The sequence below is a fragment of the Leuciscus leuciscus genome (assembly GCF_965113295.1).
Source record: "Leuciscus leuciscus genome assembly, chromosome: 5".
Lineage (NCBI taxonomy): Eukaryota > Metazoa > Chordata > Actinopteri > Cypriniformes > Leuciscidae > Leuciscus > Leuciscus leuciscus.
The window spans coordinates 21,289,616-21,310,084 of record NC_138729.1 but is presented as its reverse complement, the minus strand read 5'-3'; the positions used below and the strand labels follow the sequence as shown (position 1 = coordinate 21,310,084).

At 37.3% G+C, this 20,469-nt stretch overlaps 1 long non-coding RNA gene across 4 annotated transcripts in view; it reads left to right on the top strand.

The window, feature by feature from the left end:
* LOC309499034 overlaps positions 1-20,469 on the top strand; it is a 322,784-nt gene that overhangs the window by 34,695 nt on the left and 267,620 nt on the right. Inside the window, exon 4 of one of the 4 annotated variants that reach the window (XR_014206106.1) lies at positions 4,264-4,327. The exons of the other annotated variants lie outside the window; for them this stretch is intronic. This is a non-coding gene — a long non-coding RNA (uncharacterized lncRNA). The remainder of the gene's footprint in view (positions 1-4,263; positions 4,328-20,469) is intronic. 4 annotated transcript variants of the gene reach the window in all.

The following is a 20,469-nucleotide window of genomic DNA, read 5'->3' as shown; positions in this document are numbered from 1 at the left end:
ACAGGAGAAGACTAAAGGCTTTTGTGTCAAAATCCCTCTGTGTGTATGTAAGGACTTAAGGATTATGTATCACTTAGCGGCCCAAACTCTTTCTTTCCATAGTCTGTGTACTTCCCAACACATATACACACGTCCCCTCACTACCCCTAGCCCCTTAACCTGTTCCCCTTTCTTTTCTCCCTTGCTTTTTCCCCCCTCTCACACCTCTAACTCTGGCTTAAAACTGCTGGACTGTGGTGCTGGTCAGCATATTGTCCCGTTAAGAACATTCACATCTTAGCATTGCCAGATCCTGCAATCCGCAGCCCTTTTCGGTCCATCTTCCTTTCGAAATAACAACAAAACAGATCTTTCACTGTAATTCTTCTTGATCTCTCAAATGGAGCCTCTCGGAGGTCATAGGAAGTTGGGGAGACAATATTAGTCAACTGAACAAGCAAGTTTTGGGTCTACGAGCCTCAAGGCGAGGGGTGGCCTTATAAGATGAGGTTGTTCTGTCTCTCAAGGGTCTTGTAGTGTGAAGCCGATGAACGCTTAACTGCACAATGACAATCTGGTCTGGGTTAAAACAAAAAAGGAAGGCGATATTTTGGATTTTTCGTGGCGAGGCACATTCCGAGGATTGGAAGGTCACAGACAGTACATGGTCAGAGGAGTTTTGTTGGGGGTTGCATTTTGCAATGAGCTTTTGGTTGTTTCAGGCCAGTTTGATGGTGTGCAAAGAGAAACAGAAGGATGCATTTTTGGGGGGATTTAACTGCACAGCATTTATATAAAACGGTAATGCACTTTAACCCTCGTGTTCAAATTAATTCAGATTTATTTGTATAGCGCTTTTCAAAATACATATTGTTTCAAACCAGCTTTACAGAAAATGCATGTTTGGAGTGATCTTTTATCAAAGGTGACTGTGTCCAAGTTATGTATTTCAGAATTAATTTAAGGCAGAAACAATGAGCTCATTGAAGTAATGTTCAGACTTTTCTCTAATGATAGCATTATAGAGTCAAACTAAATTTTGACTTGATAACATGATAAAATGATACATTTGTTGTGCTTGCTATAGTGCATTAATAAATACATTTATTTTTAAATAAAATTCTCTGATGTACAAATAGATCCACTCCAGAAAATGATTTTATTTTATTTTTTATCATAATTTATTTTTCTATAATGTTTTTTTTCACTGGATTCAAATGGCATAAAACAGAAACACTAGAATGTCACTATAATGGATATCAGTCACATTTTTGAAAAGCTCATCAACTGTGTCGTGAAACAAAAGCATAAATCTTATGCATACTAAAGCTTCAATGTATAGTGGGTTTGATTAGTTTAGATGATCACATTCAAATAATTTGATGTGAATTGAGGTTTATTTTCAAAATGACATTAATATAAAATTATAAAAATTATAAAATTAGTAAAAAAAAAAAAAAAAAAAATATATATATATATATATATATATATAGGCCTATATGTTTCAACAGGATATGGTTATATCTATTACATAGTGAATTGAATTTAATAAGCTTTTATTGATAAGGTTTAATTTTTTTTCATTCTATAAATACTCTTATTTTTCCAATGAAAATCCTGTAATACAGTGCAGATGATTATAACTTTCTCTCCACCCTGTTTTCAATGCATCTGGCGTAGCTTGACTCTGTGTGAGTGTGCGTCAGCTGTTGTGTGAATCAAAAGCTTGACAGCACTGTTTCATTGCGATGACCCTTATACCTCCCAGCTTTCTCTGGTTTGCCGAAGCCCGCAGGCCTCGCCAGGGATGTCAAACAACAAAATACTGGTCTGCAAAAGCCAATATCCTGTGTCTGTTAGCGGTTCAGCCGGAGCCAAGCCGCATCTAATAATCTGGGTGAAATATTCATTTTCACATCCATATTAACTCTCACGTAAAGATGCAATCGTTCGGCTCAGTCTCTCTCCCTGTCGTTTTCACTCATATCATCGACGTCACCCTAGGTGTGAATTCTCACGAGAGTGTTTTGTTGTATATTCTTGAATCAAGAATATTCTAGAGATGACAGAACGTATTCCAGGTGACAGTCATGCAGCTGGTGGAGTTTGGGTCGTCTGTCACTCATTCGGTTCTCGGCAAAGCAAATGATGGCGTTATTGTAAAGTCAGTCACTTCTTATTAAGCCCCGCCGAATTGAAACGGTGCTAGACGATGATTCGTCCGTCAGGAGATGCGTACGGTTTGTCTGGATCTATTAACCACTCTCCTCTCACCATATCTCAGTGTCATTGTTCTGTGAGGAGCAGGGCCTTCCGCCCCCCCTTCCCCCGAATATGACACGCGCTCTGCGGGACATGGCAGCTTCCTTAGAAAAGGCCTCCGCGCAATCATTTACATGCTGTAACCTTACGCCTGCTATTGTCCGTGCCTCAGTCGACATTCATTTGTGTCCTCCGGCAGCTTTGACCAGCGAACAATCCCCGGACCAGGCAGGAGGGGAAAAATGGGCCTACGTTTCACTGATTAAAGAGATGTGGTGTCAGCGCTCGGCCGCTGTCAGCACTCTGTTAGTGACTTTTTATATAGGCAGTTACGCTAATTACCTTTAAGTAAGTCATGTCACCTGAAACCCATCTCTGAACCGTTTTTTTTATAAGCTACGCATCAAATATGCACTCATGTAAAATCTAACATGCTCTAAAAGAAAATGAGATGGCTGAAGAGTTATGAGGGCTACACGTGCAATCACGTTTACCATTGTTGGGGCAGACAAAATCTAGTTATTTCAATTGGAATTCATGAGATTGGGAATTTCACATGCGGGCGACACACATTTTTGCTTCGGGCTCAAGTTTGTCATGCAAATTCACCGCGTTGACCAACAGAAAGCTGCTTGGTTTGAAAGTGATTTTTGTGTGATCTGTGCTTCATACATCACTAATAATAGACAGTTTTAGCTGCGAAATCCCACTAATGTGACCACATCTTATGGGTCATGATTTTTGCTGTTTTGAAATGTTGAACATGTTAAATGTACTTTAACCATCATGTTCATACTTTACTATAATGATAGCATTGTAAACTTGTTCTTGTAACAGTGTTCACTTGTGCTTGATATACATTAATGCATTATTTATTTTTCAGTAAGATTCTCTGACTAATGTACAAATAGTACAAATACACTCCTGACATTTATTTTAATTTATTTTATTTGACACACTTTAAACTTTGTGATTTTTGCCATTTTGAAATGTTGAACATGCGTGATACAAGAACAAAACTTGATTGTTGTGAATTCACAAAGCTGTGAAACACTGTTTGGCAGGATGTTTGAAAGCCCAGCGGAGTGTGTGGTGCTATTTCAAGGAAAGAGATGCCATGAGAACGAACTCTGCCTGCTGCCAGTTGGCTGGACCTTATTGTGCTCCTAGTAGCCGCCTATGTTTGCGTTTAATTCGACTGTAAAATTAGATGGAACATGCCTCCGGTAAATCCGAAAATAGCACACTATAGGCTACTACTTTTTTCCCTGTGCTGGAAAAGAACAAAGTGGTTAGGATCTTTCCAGATGTCGATGGAAGAAGTGTCCCATATCAATTGTAAGCCAGTTCTGTAAAAGCGAAGATGACAATGCATATGGTTTCTTACAGTAGTGCTGATCATGAAGGAATGCATGTTTAACGAAAAAGTTCAGCTCTCTGTCATGATGTATATTTTGCGTCAATTTGTTTTAGTCTTGATGAGAGGTGTAAAACCAGTGTTGGGAAGTGACTAAAAGTAGAGACTAACTACAGTTTTTAATGACAGTAGCTCTGGAGCTTTAAAATAGTGTAATAGCTTTTACAGGAACAAGAAAATGTACAGCTTAAAACAGCCACGCAGCACTTTGACGCAGTGCATGAGTTAGTGTGTTAGCATGTTAATGTCGTGAAAGATCTAGCGCCGCTCTCCATGACCTCTTTTCATTTTCTTAGCCCCAGCACTTGGCAGGTTCCCTCATCTGATTGCCTGCCAGAAATATGCTGCTGTAGCCATGGCGGGGTCCACAACCTCTGTAATGGCGAGCGACGAATTCACAACATTCGGCAAGAATGCTTTGTCATTCTCGTTCGCCTTTCCTCATTCCTTCGCTCGTCTGTTTTTAATAGCAGGTTGTATTGTCTAGCTCCTTAGCTACAACAAAGGGATAAATACAAAGCGTACTGTAGGTGCTTGTGCTAAAGGCCTTGGACATGACATGTGACAGCCGATGATAAATTGGTCCGGTGTCTGTTCAATTTCAGATGCAAAGCTCTGGAGAGAAGGAGAAGGAGAGGGAGAGGTGAAATGAAACATTTCTGGAACGGGGTGAGTGGGAAGTTTCAGATGATGTGTGGCTGTGTGTGGACCAGATAAGCCTCTGCTGAAGTTCTAGTGCAGGTTACTGACTTCCTGTCGTTCACAAGTGCATCCTGGCATCCAGTCAGGCGAGGAGAGGGAGAGAAAGGAGTTTGTAGATTAATAGCATTACACATTTGGAGATGACAGCGGTCCATACATCGTATATATAAAAAAAATCGAACCCATAAGTACATACACACCTTGTACACTCACATACGTTTTTAGCTCAGTTATTCTCATAAGGGGTTAGTGAATCCTATGGGTATAAGATTCATAAAAGATCAAACTGACTGTTAATAGATCAAAATCTATTATATAACTAATTGATTAAAAGGGTAATTATGTGGTTTTTCTTTAAAAAAAGGAATATGTGTGCAAGTTTTAAAAGTTTGTGTGAATGACACTCGTAGCAGAATATATGCTAGTTTATGAGTCTGTTTTTTTTTCTTTAATATTATTATTATTATTAATACTAAATGATGATGATACTAATGATGATGTTACTATGATGCTGGCTGAGGTCCATTCAATTTTTTTTTAAATGTGTTTAAAAGTATGCTCAATCGACCAGGCTGCATTTTTGATCCAAAAATACACTAAAAACAATACTATTGAGAAATATTATTACAATTTAAAATAAACTATTTTTATTTTAATGTGTTTAAAGTTCAAAAGAAAAGCATTTATTTAAAATATAAATCTTTTGTAACAATGTAAAAGCATTTACTATCACGTTTGTTTGATTTAATGCATAAATGATTTGTTTCTTTTTTTTATTAAATAGATTAATAATAATAATAATAAAAATAATAAAAACTATTTTGGTTAAATGAATTAATTGATTTAAAAAATCACTTTCATTATAAACAACAATCAACAGTGGTAGTAATAAAGAAGGAACTGAGTAACTCACTGATGAGGAATGTTCTATTTGTTTGCTTCCAGGTTCAGTTTTACAATGTAAATATATAAACCAATCTGGTGTCTGCTTATTGAGAATTCTGACCAGGGGCCGGTTGCATAAACTGCTAAGACTAGTCTTACAAGTTTGTCATCATTTTATTTTTAATTTTTTTAAGTCAGTTGCATAAAAAACGTAGATTGGTCTAATTTGATATCAATAAGTAAGACTGATTACTCCTAACTAACTGCTAGTTGGTCATACTAGACACTTAACATTATGGCTATGTTTAAGCAATTAAAGTGTCTTTTCCAGCAAGAAAAAAAAAAAAAAGACTTTTTTTTAATTTATTTTTTATAAACTGTAAACTACTTCAGTCACCTCAAACAAACAAATAACACATCACTGATAATTCAACAACAGCTTAAAGTGAGCATTTCTAAATTGAGCATTTCTAAATTCCCAGTGTTGATTAATTGCTAAAGTATTTCACACACTAAACAGCAAAACGCTGATTTGTTGCAGAGAATGATATTTGCAACTCTTAAAAAATTAATACATAAACATCATTTTCGCAATCAATTTATTTTTTAACTTCAATGGAGATAACTTAGAATTATTCAATGTAAATATAAAACCATAAATCATAAAATGATTTGTACTTCAGAAAACGAATAATGTTTAAACTCCTTTGTAAAGTGGCAGGGAATTGAATACACATGCACACTTATAGCATATAGCTGCGATGACCACATGGTGAATTCAGTTTTTGTAATTGTAAATGATTTGGGATTTAATTTATTCTGGTTCTCCTCCTGGTCATGGAGTGAATCAGTTGAGCTGGAAGGATTGAGTGCCTGGCACATGCTCTATATGAACCAGAAAACAGGCCAAATCCAGCTTGTTTTTTTACAAGGCAAACAGGAGGACGTGTGTGACAGTGCATTTGTGTCTGTGCGTTTGAGAGAGAGAAAGAGAGTAAGAAAACAGCTTCTGCCTTTGTGTGCCGATAAAGAAGAGAAAAGCGCCTTCTGAATTGTCGTATTAGGGCCAAATTATATCTTATGGCAAACGGTAAATGTTGTATAATCCTGAAAATACCTATAAGAAAAGTACAAAAGCAATGAGATGCTGAATCATCTCACAGCTCTAGATATGATATTAATATAAAGGATTCTGTTCCTGCTTATTTTGCTGTGTGTGTACAGCTTTGAAATTTGTTTCACAGATTTTAGATGTAAATCTTTTAATTAGTTCACTCGAACTAACAATGTAAAATACATCTAAAACATTTATTATGGTTAATATTTTCTAATACATTATCCAAAGTTGTATCTGTTAATATAATTTATTGGACCTGAGATAACAATGAACAGTTGTGTTTTATTAACTAACCATAACAAATACAAAGAAATACATTTACCTTTATCCATTTAAGCAGATATTGTAACAAATGTGTTGCTAATTGCTAGTTAATGTTATTTACTGCATTAACTTAACTTTTTTAAGTTTTAATTGTATATTATTAGTCTATCTTTTCTCTGTTAACAGGCTGAAGTTGTCCATGACCAATTGTGGAAAAAGTCTGCAGATTTATTCAGTTCTGCTTTTATCTACACATGCGCACAAACACATTCACTTGAATTCCCAAATTCACTTTTGGCGCACACGCTCCTGAGTATCCACAGCTGAACCTCTTGACACCTCATCTGTGGTCCTGCATTGCTTGCCTGGGCTTTAATTGAAGACAGTTTGTCTCTGCTGCGTAGCATCATCTCTCCCATCCGCCCCTCTCCTCCATGGGTCACTGAGATCCAGCGGATTCCTCCACTCCGGCTCCGGCCCAATGCCTTATTGCTATTTGCCTCCTGCCGTCCTGGGAGAATATGTTAGATTGAAGTTATTTTATGCTTGGCTTAACACTCTCACTTTCACTCTTCTGCATCATGTCTCTTTGGCTTTCCCTTCTTGTCCTGTTCTTGTCTGGCCTGTTTTGGTGTTCCCCCATTCAAGAAACACTTGATGCAGAGAGAGAGAGAGAGAGAGAGAGAGAGAGACGGAGACAGAGAGGAGCAGAAGGATGAGCGGTTTCAGAGGTTTCAGTGCTAGGATAAAAGCGAGCGAGTGAGCAAATATAAATCAACAATCCTCTGGAGTTTTAAACCTTAGATCGCAGGTTTTTGAAAGAGGTGGTCTCAAATGTACAGTCATTTCTGTGACACAATCCACTGCTGCTACACCATGAGGACGGAGTTCAACATGTTTTTTTTACATTATTTACATTATTATACAAAATGTGTTGCTATTAAGTACAATACATGTTCACTGTGATAAATGATTAGCAAATATATCTTAACTTGTAGCAGGTAGGCCTATTTAATATTAAATAAACTAGGTACATTTATGTTTTTTGTTTTTGTTTTGTTATATAGTGGAATATAAAATTATGTAATTTGACAAAAATATCCATGAGGGTGACATGCATTAAATTTGAACAGTGTAATCTGGCACAAAGTACACTATTAAAATAATAGGCCTAAAATCGGAAATGATATAAAAAGAAATACAATAATTTAAATAACTGAGTTAAGACCAAAAATAAAATTACAATAGTGCTTTGACGAACAGCAGCTTTTATATATATATATATATATATATATATATATATATATACAGTGTATATATATATATATATATATATATATATATATATATATATATATAAGGGACTCAAATGAATCAGTGAATCGTCTCTGACGATAATTTATGATCTGAAGTAGCCGATGCTGTGCGCTGTGATGAGTGAAAATACATTGTGCTGTAGGGAAGTTGTGTTGTCTGATGTTGTCTGTTTGTTTTATTGCCTCAGTTTGGGTCGATGTGAAATTGTATGTTCAGTTTGTAACATTCGCCAGTAAATATAGCCTTGTAGTGGTTTGTTACTGGAAGAGCTACATTATTATGAAAACAAGAATGTCGCACCACAAAGAAAAATAGTCGTCGCTACATTTTAGTTGTTTAGGCTACTCCCTGACACTGGTTGTTCGGTCAGTTTAAGAAACAACCTTTTTGATATTTTGGTCCATTAGTGTATGTAAAATGGCAGGATAGCTTAGCTAATTGCACCCAGATATAGAAAACATACCAGTCGTGTACTTTGTTAACAACGGATGAAGCTTACTTTGTGGGTCATTCTTCTAACGGACGTTTGTTGTTTTGTTCGGAGTTTTTCTCTGGGCGCGAGCTTGTTTCACTAAGTGTGATTCGCATTAGGAGGATGAGGGTAATGAAGTGAACGGCTGTGTGTGAATGTGTGTGTAGTGACCCTGTAGCTCTTGCTCATTGCCAGCGATGTCCTCCATTCCTCATCATCTTGTCCCAGTATGACATTTGTCGGCTTGTGTGAACACACAACTACACACTGTTTATTCACAAACTAGCATGGACATTTAAATACACACATGCATTTTTAACATTTTAACATTTTTACTTTTTCATTAAGGCATTATTTAGACTAAAATGCATGTTTGAGCTGTTTTAACTGAAAGCAACTTGAACTGACATCTTAAAATATGTGAGTGCCATTGTTTTGTCTCAAGCTTTTTTTTTTTTTAAGGCATGTTTAAAGCTACTTAAATGTCCTAACTAAGGCCTAGTCCTGGCTTAATCTAAGCTCTGTCTATGAAACCAGGTCACATAAACGTCCCCTCATGTTCTCATAGTTAACATACATTACCATGTAGTGCTCAAACACGATACATTGAGGTGCAGTATCCTCTGACAAATGAACTCCATCGGAGTGAAAGTGACAGCCACATGTTTGACGTGATCCTGCATCTGGATATGTTTTCATGTTTTGTCAAGCATCAAACCAACATGAACTCTGAAGGCTTTGTGGGGCGCCTGGATGGGAAACAATCCTGAAAGTGGTTGCGAAAAGCAAACCGACACTACCCACAGAGTTCAGACCAGTAATGGGCTTGAAGTGAACGTTATCCTTCAAATAGCGCACTGAAGATTTTTTCCAAGCGATATTGAGCACACCACAGAACAGTCAAAGATATGTTACAGAAAAGAAATGTTGTGGTAAAATTTGATGAATGGACAGGCAAATGCATCCTGATTTTGCCCTAAATTGCTTGGCTCGTTTCGCCATCTTAATCTATTCATTTCCTCATCAAGTTCTTGGTAAAGCAAAGGACATTCTTGGTAATGTATGGAAAATAATGCATGTAAGACTTCACCTGTTCACTCCATGCATCCTCATAGACTAACTCGGGACGGCTCTCCCCGCCTTTCTCCCCCAACCGTCATCATACACCTCTCTATATTTTAGCTAGCGGCTAGACTGTAAGGAAAATGCCTTTACAGAGGTTCGCACATATCTTTTTATTGCAGCATACATCAAGTGTGTTGAGACATTCGAAAGAGACTGCGAGATCCACGCTGATCCATTAATCATCATTCATTGTATGTTAATAAATTCCGAATTTCCCCATTTACCATGCGGGGCCATCCGTGCACGCTGGTAACGCAACCTTTTCAGAGACCATAAATCACAGAGCCTGACTCATCTGACAGAGAGGCCTAAACACAGGCGCACAGTCAGTCCTGCGGGCACAAACACACAATCTAATGTACTCGCGTCAGAACTGGGAATCAACGGTGTAGTCTGGCATGTGGCAGAGCTGCTGGATACGGGTGCGCTGGTGGCAGCGGTGGGATCAGTATAAGCCAGAGGCCTCATTTCCTCTGCAGCATCGTAGAAGCTTTTCCAGTCACCACGCGCTAAGACAAGTGTTGGCAGGCAAATAATACTTAGAGGAAACCACACTAGCTATTATGGGACAATGCTGCCTTCCAGGAGGGTTGTGTACCTGTCCAAATGATGAGAGGGTGTTAATAAAAGTATTAAGAGGTGGAATTCGGTTTGGTCGGAAACAGGGCCTTTCAAAACATTTCAAATTTGTTGGACTGGGAAAAAGCTTCAAATGTTAATTGTAGTTGACAGCTAATTATTGATTGAATTTCAGAGGGAGCACACTAAATCACAGTCTAAAATTAACTTTGTCTAATTTAATAACAACATTTTTGCATAATTTAATTTATATAATTGTTATTTGTATACTTTTCATATGATTCTTTTTAAATGATATATATATATATATATATATATATATATATATATATATATATATATATATATATATATATATATATCTCAATGTATAATATAAATATATATTTTCAATGTAATTATTTAGCTATTTTTTCCCTGGTTTATTTGTGACTAAATATTCATCACTGGTCCATAACTGTTAGTCTTTATCGTCCCCTAAACCTGCCACAATGGGTGGATTGTCAAAATAGTTATTATCAGTTGTGGAACTGTATATTGCAATTGTATATTGTCTTTTTTCCCTTTCTTAATTGTGAGAAACAGTGATGAACCACTGTTTTGGAAAAACTGCAAGTGTCACAAAAACATAAATATCCATAGTGATTATGTTCTTTATTCCCATTTTGTTGGCTTAATGAAAGCAAAATTCCACTTTTGCAGAAACACGGAATTATGGAGGAGTAAAAAGAAGACACATTAGATTAACTGTTTTTATTTATTCACCAAAGTCATTTTTCCTGGCTGATTATAAAGAATATTTCACCTAAGGGTGTCAAAAACATTTAGAATGATTTATTTCATGAATTTTGATAGCTGTAATTGTAAAAAAAAAAAAAAAAAATAGATAAGAAATAAACAAACAAATAAATAAATAAATACAAGTGCTATTAAAATGTTCCTTGTGAAATAGTGTAATGTCTTAAGTTCTGCAAAACCCAGATTCCCTCTAGGAATGTGTTTTCTGACAAGCGCTGTGTGTTCTGCAGTGTGCATCCCTGACAACACAATATCTACATTCTCTTACTGTGCCAACCAGTAATCAAGTGTAATTGTAGTTCACAAACATTTATCGGATTAGGCTACATTATTTTTAGCCTTGGGGAACTGTTTTCATTGTCCTCGCATTTACCCCTCAATATTTACAATACCTCACCCCCTCCAGAAGTCACATGACAAACGTAGCCTTGCTGTGTGCTGCAGATTAAAAGATTATAGAGGCTTTTTTGTGCAGAGACTGCTTATAAAACTATTATTGTCAACAGGACCTCGGATTCGTGTAGGGATGCATGTTTCCATCTGTAACCAAACACCTGAGGTACTGAAGGTCTTTGGGTGTGCTTTACAATTACAGACAGGTGTTAGCATGATCCAGTTGTCACCCACATATCTTATTATCAGATTTACTTTCATATCAAGGTATATGTCGTACACTTTCTGCTTCCCGTAGTGATTCTGAATGTTTGCATACTTAATCACAGAAGCAGATTGGATACAATACTTGTAAAATACACAGACGCTTCAACCGTATAGCAACATAAATGCTTTTCATTCAAATGTTATGTATGTACAGTACAATAATAAAGTTCAACATATAGTAAGCTTTTACTTTTGAAAAGTGCGGTCTATTTTTAGCAGTGTTATTTTGATAAGCATGACAAAAAATAACACTAAGATTTTGAGCATTAGCTGAGCTAAATGCGTCAGAATATACATGTAACCCACATCATCGTACTCATTGGTGAATCCGGCCAATCGTGAAACATTTGTGTCGTCATCAGAGCTTGTGCAGCCGCTCTGGACAAACCGTGCAGAAAAAGCTAGGCCGACTACTCTCGAATCGCTCTTGTGGTATTTTGATGGTATATGTCACAGTGACGTGGTATCAGTGCCGTCTCAAGGCAGGCATTCACTGCTTCAAGTCATATGCCGATCAGTCTGTGCTGCGCCGCATGAAGTCGAACATACCTCTTGTCTTTGGGATGTGCACTTGGTCTGGGTCCAGTAGCCTAATGAGGTGGTTTTGATTGGCCTTGTCCCACAGGATCCAGAATCTCTCTTTTTCGCTCTCTCTCACTCACTCAGAAACACACCTCCATACTTCATCGAGGCACTCTCTAAATGACTTAATTGATCTAATCACTCACTCTATTGGTCAGAGCCATGCATCTTTTTCATGGCCAACCCTCTAGACGATGACATTGTCTTCTGTTCTTGTGAGTCCACCCTTCTGGGGTACTGTGACAAAAGTGGCCCAGGGGCTTGGCAGGGCTGCCTCTACTCTCCACCTCTTAACCTTGAGACTTTTCAGTGTCTAAAATAGCAGAAACTTGATGTCAGTGTTGTCAGTGAAGTCAATGTTGACTTGGTTTAGAGTTGTAATGGACTAGATATAAGCATTTGTGAAGTTTGTTCTGGACCAGTAATGACTATGCTGAGAAATGGTAACCACAGCATTTTCAAAGAGGAATAGTTGATCTTGGTTTTCCGAAAGAATTTGCATTCAAATCTATTTTTACTTTGTATAGTCATTAATTGTACAATCCCAGAGAAAAATATTATTGCTCAGAGGTTGCTCAAGTTTCATTTCAAAAGCCAACAGATTTCCCCCCTAAAATCTTTACAAATTAGGCAGTTATTGACATATAGTAAGAGTATAGAGCGGTAAAATGTACAGTGTATGTGGATAAACTATCTAAAAGGATTTATTCTTGTCAATTTAATGATAAATTAATATTGAGTTAATTATTAATATTTTTATGTATAATAAGTTCATATTTTAAATTCAATTTTTGAAATCTATGACATTTGAATGCAGACTTTGGTATCTTGGCAAGTTTGAGAAAAACTTGAGACACTTAAAAAACTTCTGAAACTCTAGAAGAGAAATGCACTAGATTATTGGAATATTTTTCTTACAAAGAACAAGGAGTCTAATCTCACTGTTGTCTATGAAATCTCACTGTTGTCTATGTCTGATCTCATTTGTGAACTTCGATTCAAATGGGGTTGTTTTTAAGTAGTTCTTAGAGTAGAATCCAAAATGATGACATAATAGCAGTGATGCAGGGTAAAACCTCCTGGATTATACAAACCTGTAAACTTGAAATCACTCAAAATCTTGTGATTTACTTAGTCTGTAGATTTCAGTCTTGCATTGATTCAGTCCCTCCACGTTTTGTATAACATTTCCTAATCTAATCAAGACAAATACTCACGACACCTATGAATCCTCTTTCGGGAAACTGAATTCCCCTGAGAAGATACATGGATGTGCACCTAAATGCCACTGGAGAGATGATCAACTACAGACACCCTCTGCATCCCCGCCTCATTATACCTCTATACTATGAGCCTCTTTAATACCCAGCCTTCCTAAAGAGCAGGTAATGGCAGAGAGGGCTAAAGGGATGCAGAATTAAGCCGTTTTACACCAAAGGGTAATTTGGTTTGATAAATGTTCCGTCATGGCTAACTAATAATACATATTTTAAGAGGGGGGGGAGGGGGGTGGTGCTCCGTCGCACTAGGAAAAAGGTGGCAACGTTATTAATGGCACCGACCACGCTATGTCTCATGCAGGGTTACGGCACAAGGTCAAAGCACGTTTCACTGAATTAAAAGCCATTTTGAGCTATGGCACTCCTAATCAGCTCAGACCTAGAGGTGCATAGCTCAGGTATAATGAGGCACCAATGAATTTAAATAAACAGGGTGAATATGGTGATTTATAAAGGCAATGTGCTATCCTTATAGCTCATTAGCAATGACGGATACTTCTTATTCTTTCAAGCTCTTTTACCCATAGGACTTGAGCTTTTAACCAAGTAATATCCGCCTCTATTGTCAAGAGTGTGCATTCCAGGCAAGACATTTATCCTAGTCATTATGAAGAGTGGGGACACAATGCAAGAGTAATGGTAATGTATGCCATCTAAATAAACGATTTTCCCTCCTTTTCTAATCTTTTTTTCTGTCTGTGTAGGACTAACGCTTCCACTAGACACGGCACGTGAATTCATCTTCATATTTTATCCCAGGTCTTTTTTTACCAATGAAAAGAGGAATAATCCTTGATTTAGAAAACGTTTTGCATTTCAAGGAACATTTTTTTTTTCTTTTCCCAGCTAGTCACGGTAGTGGCGGGGGTCCTCCTCATTCGATCGCTTCTATAAATTATAATATTTTTTTCCTGCAGAAAGTTGCTAGGGCTTAATTTAAAACCTGATATAAAGTACATTCAGCGGAGTGTTAACACGCTGATTAGGAACTTTCTCGGAATAATGATGTTTGATGCTCGCTCACTCTCCGGCTTCGAGAGGGAATTAATTCTAACGTTCCATGCGTCTGACAGCGAGGGTGGGGGCTTCTATACCCCTCTTAACTTTCTCTCTCCTTTAACTAGTATTGATCTAGCTGAGTGCAATTACCAAGGTCCTCTTAGCTCTGGGTGTTAAATAGCGTAGCTTAGGCTAATGACCCTGCTAGCTTAGCCGCGGGCATTAGCAATGTAGTGCGCTGAGGCGTGCCAGCGGTCGTGACCACCCACCGCTCGGGTTGGGACACGCCAGAGTATTACTGACTTCATCAGGCCCTTTGTTAGGTAGCCCGCTTTTTGTGTTGCCCTTGAAGAAGAGACAGGCAGAGTGTGGCAGAACGTCTTGATGTTATTATTCACAGGGCTGACTGTGGATCAGTGGTCTTGCAAAGCCAGCTTTTAATGTATTCCTCCCAGGCCAATCGCTCTCTCTGCTCCAATAGGGAAGGAGCAGAAGTCTTTCATCACAGAACTTTCGTCTCTGTTTTCAATCAGGTATATTAAGGGAGTATCGCTGTGAACGTATCATGACTTTGAGGATCTTAGGGAGCTGTAGAAATGATTTGTACTGGAAAGGTCCTTTCATAGCTCGAGAACATACCCTATTTCAGTCCTCTGTAAAATGTCAACGGGCGTCAATCCCCACATTCAGCCTTTTGCAAATCCAGCCTCTAAGTGCTTCAAACCTATCATTTATCACGGCGGTGTAGGACACACACTCATTTCAAACAGACACTTGATGGCGGTCTGTTGAGACATTCGAGTTCTCACCGAGAGTGAATGTCAAAATGAGCAGCACATCATCTCTAATTACGTTATGTCAGGAAGTTTTATCATTCTTTTGAAGAGAAACAATGGATAAAGCGCCCTAAAGCATATGCAGGCACTTGCTCGGATATAATTCAGCGCACGCCCTGAAGGGTGTACGTCTGTAAGGGTTTAGGAAAATGCTGTTCTGACAGTGGTTTGTCAAACAGCAGTGAAGAACTCCTTACAATCATCACTGCTTCATAGTTCTACTCTTTACATCCAACCAGGGCCGATTCCTGGATTTTTACCAAAGTGGGAACAAGTTCGTCAGAATTATGAGAAATATTAGTCAGTTTCTTGCTTTTAAGTTTAATAATGATTATAAATAATCATTGTACTCTCCAATAATCAAGACTGGAGAGTGCACTTGAGCATGTTTGAGACTAGGTTCCCACACTTTCTGACCAATGAATTTAGATTAGATTTTTTTTTTCCTACAACCTTGAATTTTCCAGTTGTTTATGATGACTTGTTGAGGTTCAACTACAGCTGAATATAGAGAGAGATCATATAAACACCAATTTCTTAGCAATAAGAAAAACAGGGCCACCGAAGCTCCCTAAACATGTTCTAGAATCGCCCCAACCAATTAATATTTATTCTGTCAATTCGACAAAATGTCGAACTGAAGTCACCGTCCCCAAGTAACACACAAGGAAAATCTTGTTAATTTACTCACTCAAATCTTGGACTGTAAACAAACAGTGGCTGTTTGGGACTGGAGGTCATAGTTTCTTTTCTGGATTTCAGCAGGTCAGGAGCTCCCGAAACAAGGCCCTCCGCTCCCCCACCCACCCCCCGACTTCCCCGTGAGCGTCCGGCTTTACTCGCAGGCTAGCTATGATTAATGTCAACGCCGTCCAGCCACAACCCTTTCTGCAGCAGATAATGCCAGGCAGCAAGCGCACTTGACACTTTTAATGTATAATTAAGTAGAAAAAGTCAGCACTGGCTATGCAAATTTTTTCAAATGATAAATGAGACCGGGTGGCGGCAGGGATTGATTTTGTGTAAATGAAACTAATTATGGAAATGTCAAACATAATTAATAAAACAGGTTTAAGCTGCAAAACACTGTCAATGGAATGAATGAGGAGGCATTGGCGCCCATTGTTTGGGCTTTATTTAGGCCACAGTGTTGTGCTTGTTCGGCGCTCCCGAACGCACGCTCCCCACCCTCGCACCCTCTGCCTCCCCGTTCCCCAAGAGGGGGGGAAATAAATTTGCTTGTCTCTCGGTTGACTGTAGAAATTAATTGCTGGAATCTTGTCCCATCCAAGTGTTACATTCCCGTGCAGGACATTAACATAACTAATTTAAAAGAACCCAAATGACTGCATAATGGAGCACTGTCAGCGTGTATGACACTCGTTGGTCATACCAAATTAGCTTGCTTTCATAATTGAAAATTTTCCAGAGCCCCAATTTTTCGAACATTTTTTTCATCCTCCGGCTCCCGCTTTCTACTTGTCACGTGATGCCTTTTCATTCAGGATTTAAACAAAGGATTTGTGATTTACAAAAAGCCATGTTTGACCTATAATTAGCGGAATGGAGATGGGGTGGCGCGATCGGGCGCGTGTACGAGAGGAGTCAGATCCTGAGACGCGGTAATGATGCCGGAGACCTTGCAGCCTCTGGGGAGATGGAAGAGTAATGGAATGGGCTATTTTTATGGGGACCTGGATAGTAGGGGGTTGGAGAGGCCGATGGAGCCACACTGCAGGGTGGATCAACGGGGCAAACACCCAGACTGGCAGACCCTACCCCAGTCATCAGTCCAGAGTGTCAGAACGACACACTCTCACATACACACATCTGCCGCCACCCTCGCTAGAACATCTGCCACTGTTTAAACACACACACAGTGTTGTTCAGCAGGCCAACCAAGCAGAAAAGAATTACCTCTAGTAATTTACCACTTAAACTTACAAATACATTCATAAAAGAAACCTTGCAAATCAGGGTGTAAAATTAACAAAAGGGACTGGGTAAAAATATGATTAAAATACATGGATATTACACTGCAAAATTAATTATTCTGTTGTTTTTCAATTCATTTTCAATCTAACATTTAAAATATTTTACAAAATTGTATTATACGCCTAGAGTTGGTTGAGTGCCAGTACAGACACTGTAATGACCTGTAGCTGGCAGATTAGTTCTGTGTTACAGTCTCCAAAATAATTTTTGTTGAATATGTTAATAATATGAAGGGTCTTTAGATTTATATGTAATAGCCATAATGTTCTTCAGACTGAAATTGAGCAGATTGATTTATTGAAATTAATTGATTCAATTGGCCTATTTTAAATGAGTGAATGAAAGAAAACTATATTCCTGAAAAATCTTGACTCACAAAAAATAAAAATGCCCCAGAAAATCGATTAAAATATTTATGCACACCAGTCAAAAGTTTGTAATAATTATTTATTTTTAAGAAGTTTCTTATGATCACCAAAGCTGCATTTGATCAAATGGAAACGGTAAAAACAATAAACGCAGTAATGTTGTGAAATATTAGTAAAATTGAAAATAACTTGAAAATAAAATACATTTTCTGTTTTAATATTAATAATAATTTGTTCATGCAATTGCAAAGATGGATTTTCAGCAGCCATTATCTAATTATAATATTCTAATTCATTTATTCATATTTCATTGATAGAACATGCATTTCAAAAGTCTCAGACAGCGTAGGCCTATTACTTAAAGCATAAAAGCAGGAATGTGATATTTGTTAAATGCTAGAATTCCAAACATATATATAGGGAAACAGAAGATTAAAAGACTGTAAATAGAAATGTGAGACTGTACTGTTGCTGCTATAACACTTCATGCAACCTCTCATTACGAAGTGTTTTTGTAATTCTTGCTTCGTCACAAACCCTTTCAGAAGTGAAGAGCAATTAGCGGTAGTCCGTAATGAGTGTGGTCAAATGAGTTATGTTTTGTGTTAGGCTTAGGGATATAATTTTATGTGAATTATTACCACATATTTTCCAGGAGCACTTAAAATCTCATCTTGCACACATTAGAGGTGGTCTATCTTACTGTACCGCATACTCTTGCCATTTAAACTTTATTGCCTGGTCTTGTTCGGTGGCGTGTGAGAGTCAACAGTGATAGTTTTGCCTGTTTTCAAGAGCTACTTTACTGTATTGGATCCTGTAAAGAGACACTGAAATGTTTTCATTTCACCAAGGCACATTATACATGTAAAATCATGGCCTCATGACTTTGTTTAAAAACATATTTTTGATAAAGACACTGTTTACAAGAACATTTTAATGTTGCGTTATGGTTGCTGAGTTGCTTAATTGCCGTTCATCTCGAGCAACGCTGATTTATTCATGTGTAAATATTTTACATTTGCTCACTGTCAAAAGTTTTCTGTAAGCATGGTTGCATTCAAGCAGTTCATACAAGCTGTTTCGAGCACTGTTTTAGTCGTCAGATGTGTCTGTGTTACCAGATGAAAATCACTTTTTTGATAAATACCCTGGGCATCTTAATAGTGTTTTACCCTGGTAAATGGATGTAACTAAATAAAAAGTAAAAAACAAATAAATAAATAAAATATTAATATATTAAATACTATAAATAAAGAATATATACAAAGTATAATACATAAATTTAATAAAAATAAAATGATAAAAAATATAAATGAAATAATATAAATAAAGAATATATACAGAATATAATACATAAATATTATACAAATAAAATGATAAAAATAAAATAAAAGTCAAGAGAACATGGCTGTTCATCATCATGTGGTATTTCCAAATTCTGACAGACCTTTACATTTTCATGAAGATATATGACGTCAGCTCTCGTTCTCAAGTTCACACAGGTGTCCTATACATTCATATTTTTATTTTATTTGTTGCTTAATGTTATAAATATTTTTTGTGTTTTCTCAGTTTGTAATTGAGATATACTGCAAAAATCGTATTTTATGGGTATCCTGGTTCTCTTTTCTTTTTTGTCTTTCTCGTTTTCACATTTGCTCCCCCTTTCCATTTTTGTCTTGTAGTATTCCTTTCTTTTCTTTTTTTTTCTTGCCATTTCTTGTCAGAGGAATTCCTGAGCTCAGATCTGCCTCCAAATGCCAGGGGTCGCGGGTCAAACATATGCAGCATGTGTTACAATTTATTACTATGCATTTGCTTTGAGATTTTTTCTCCCCTGACAAGCTTAAGTAAATTATACTCTCTGCTCTGAACTAGAGACTGGGCTTACCCTGTCTCTGTGTGGACACTCTCAAGTTCAACGTGATTGGCTGGAGCCTCAGAGATTATTACAATCCCAGAAGGCTTTGGACTAGTGACATGGCAACCAAACTGCACCTCAGTGTCTTTATTTATAGAAAACATATGCAAAGGGGCTGGTGGCACCTCCGAATGCAGGAAAGAGCTCTTGACAGTTCAATACGAATGGAGAGCAGAGCACCGAAGTCTAGAACAAATTTAATCAGCGAAAGTCACCTCACCTCCTCATTTCATTTGAATATGGTGGATGGCAACGTCAAAATATGTACATTTATCCCTCCCAAGCATATTCTTTATTCTTGAAGGCTCATTATTTCTGGGGGTGTACAGAAGGGACCTCAGGCCCTGGACTCCAAACTCGGTTGGTATTAATCAAAATTTATAAAGGCTGAAGGAAGGAAATGGGCTTATATGGCACAAAAATGTATACACAAATAAAACTCTTGATAAAATAATACAAAAATGTTTTTTAATTGTTATCATTGAATATTATCTATTGTATTCTATCTTGTCTATAGTCTGTGGAGAAGCATTCAAGAAAGATTGATTTGCTCTTTGTACATGGTTGTATATATGACTGACTATCTATCAAATTTAATCAGCGAAATATTATCTATCTATCTATCTATCTATCTATCTATCTATCTATCTATCTATCTATCTATCTATCTATCTATCTATCTATCTATCTATCTATCTATCTATCTATCTATCTATCTATCTATCATCTATCTATCTATCTATCTATCGATCTATCTGTCTATCGATCTATCTGTCTATCGATCTATCTATCTCTCTATCCATCTATCCATCTATCCATCTATCCATCTATCCATCTATCCATCTATCTATCTATCTATCTATCTATCTATCTATCTATCTATCTATCTATCTATCTATCGATCTATG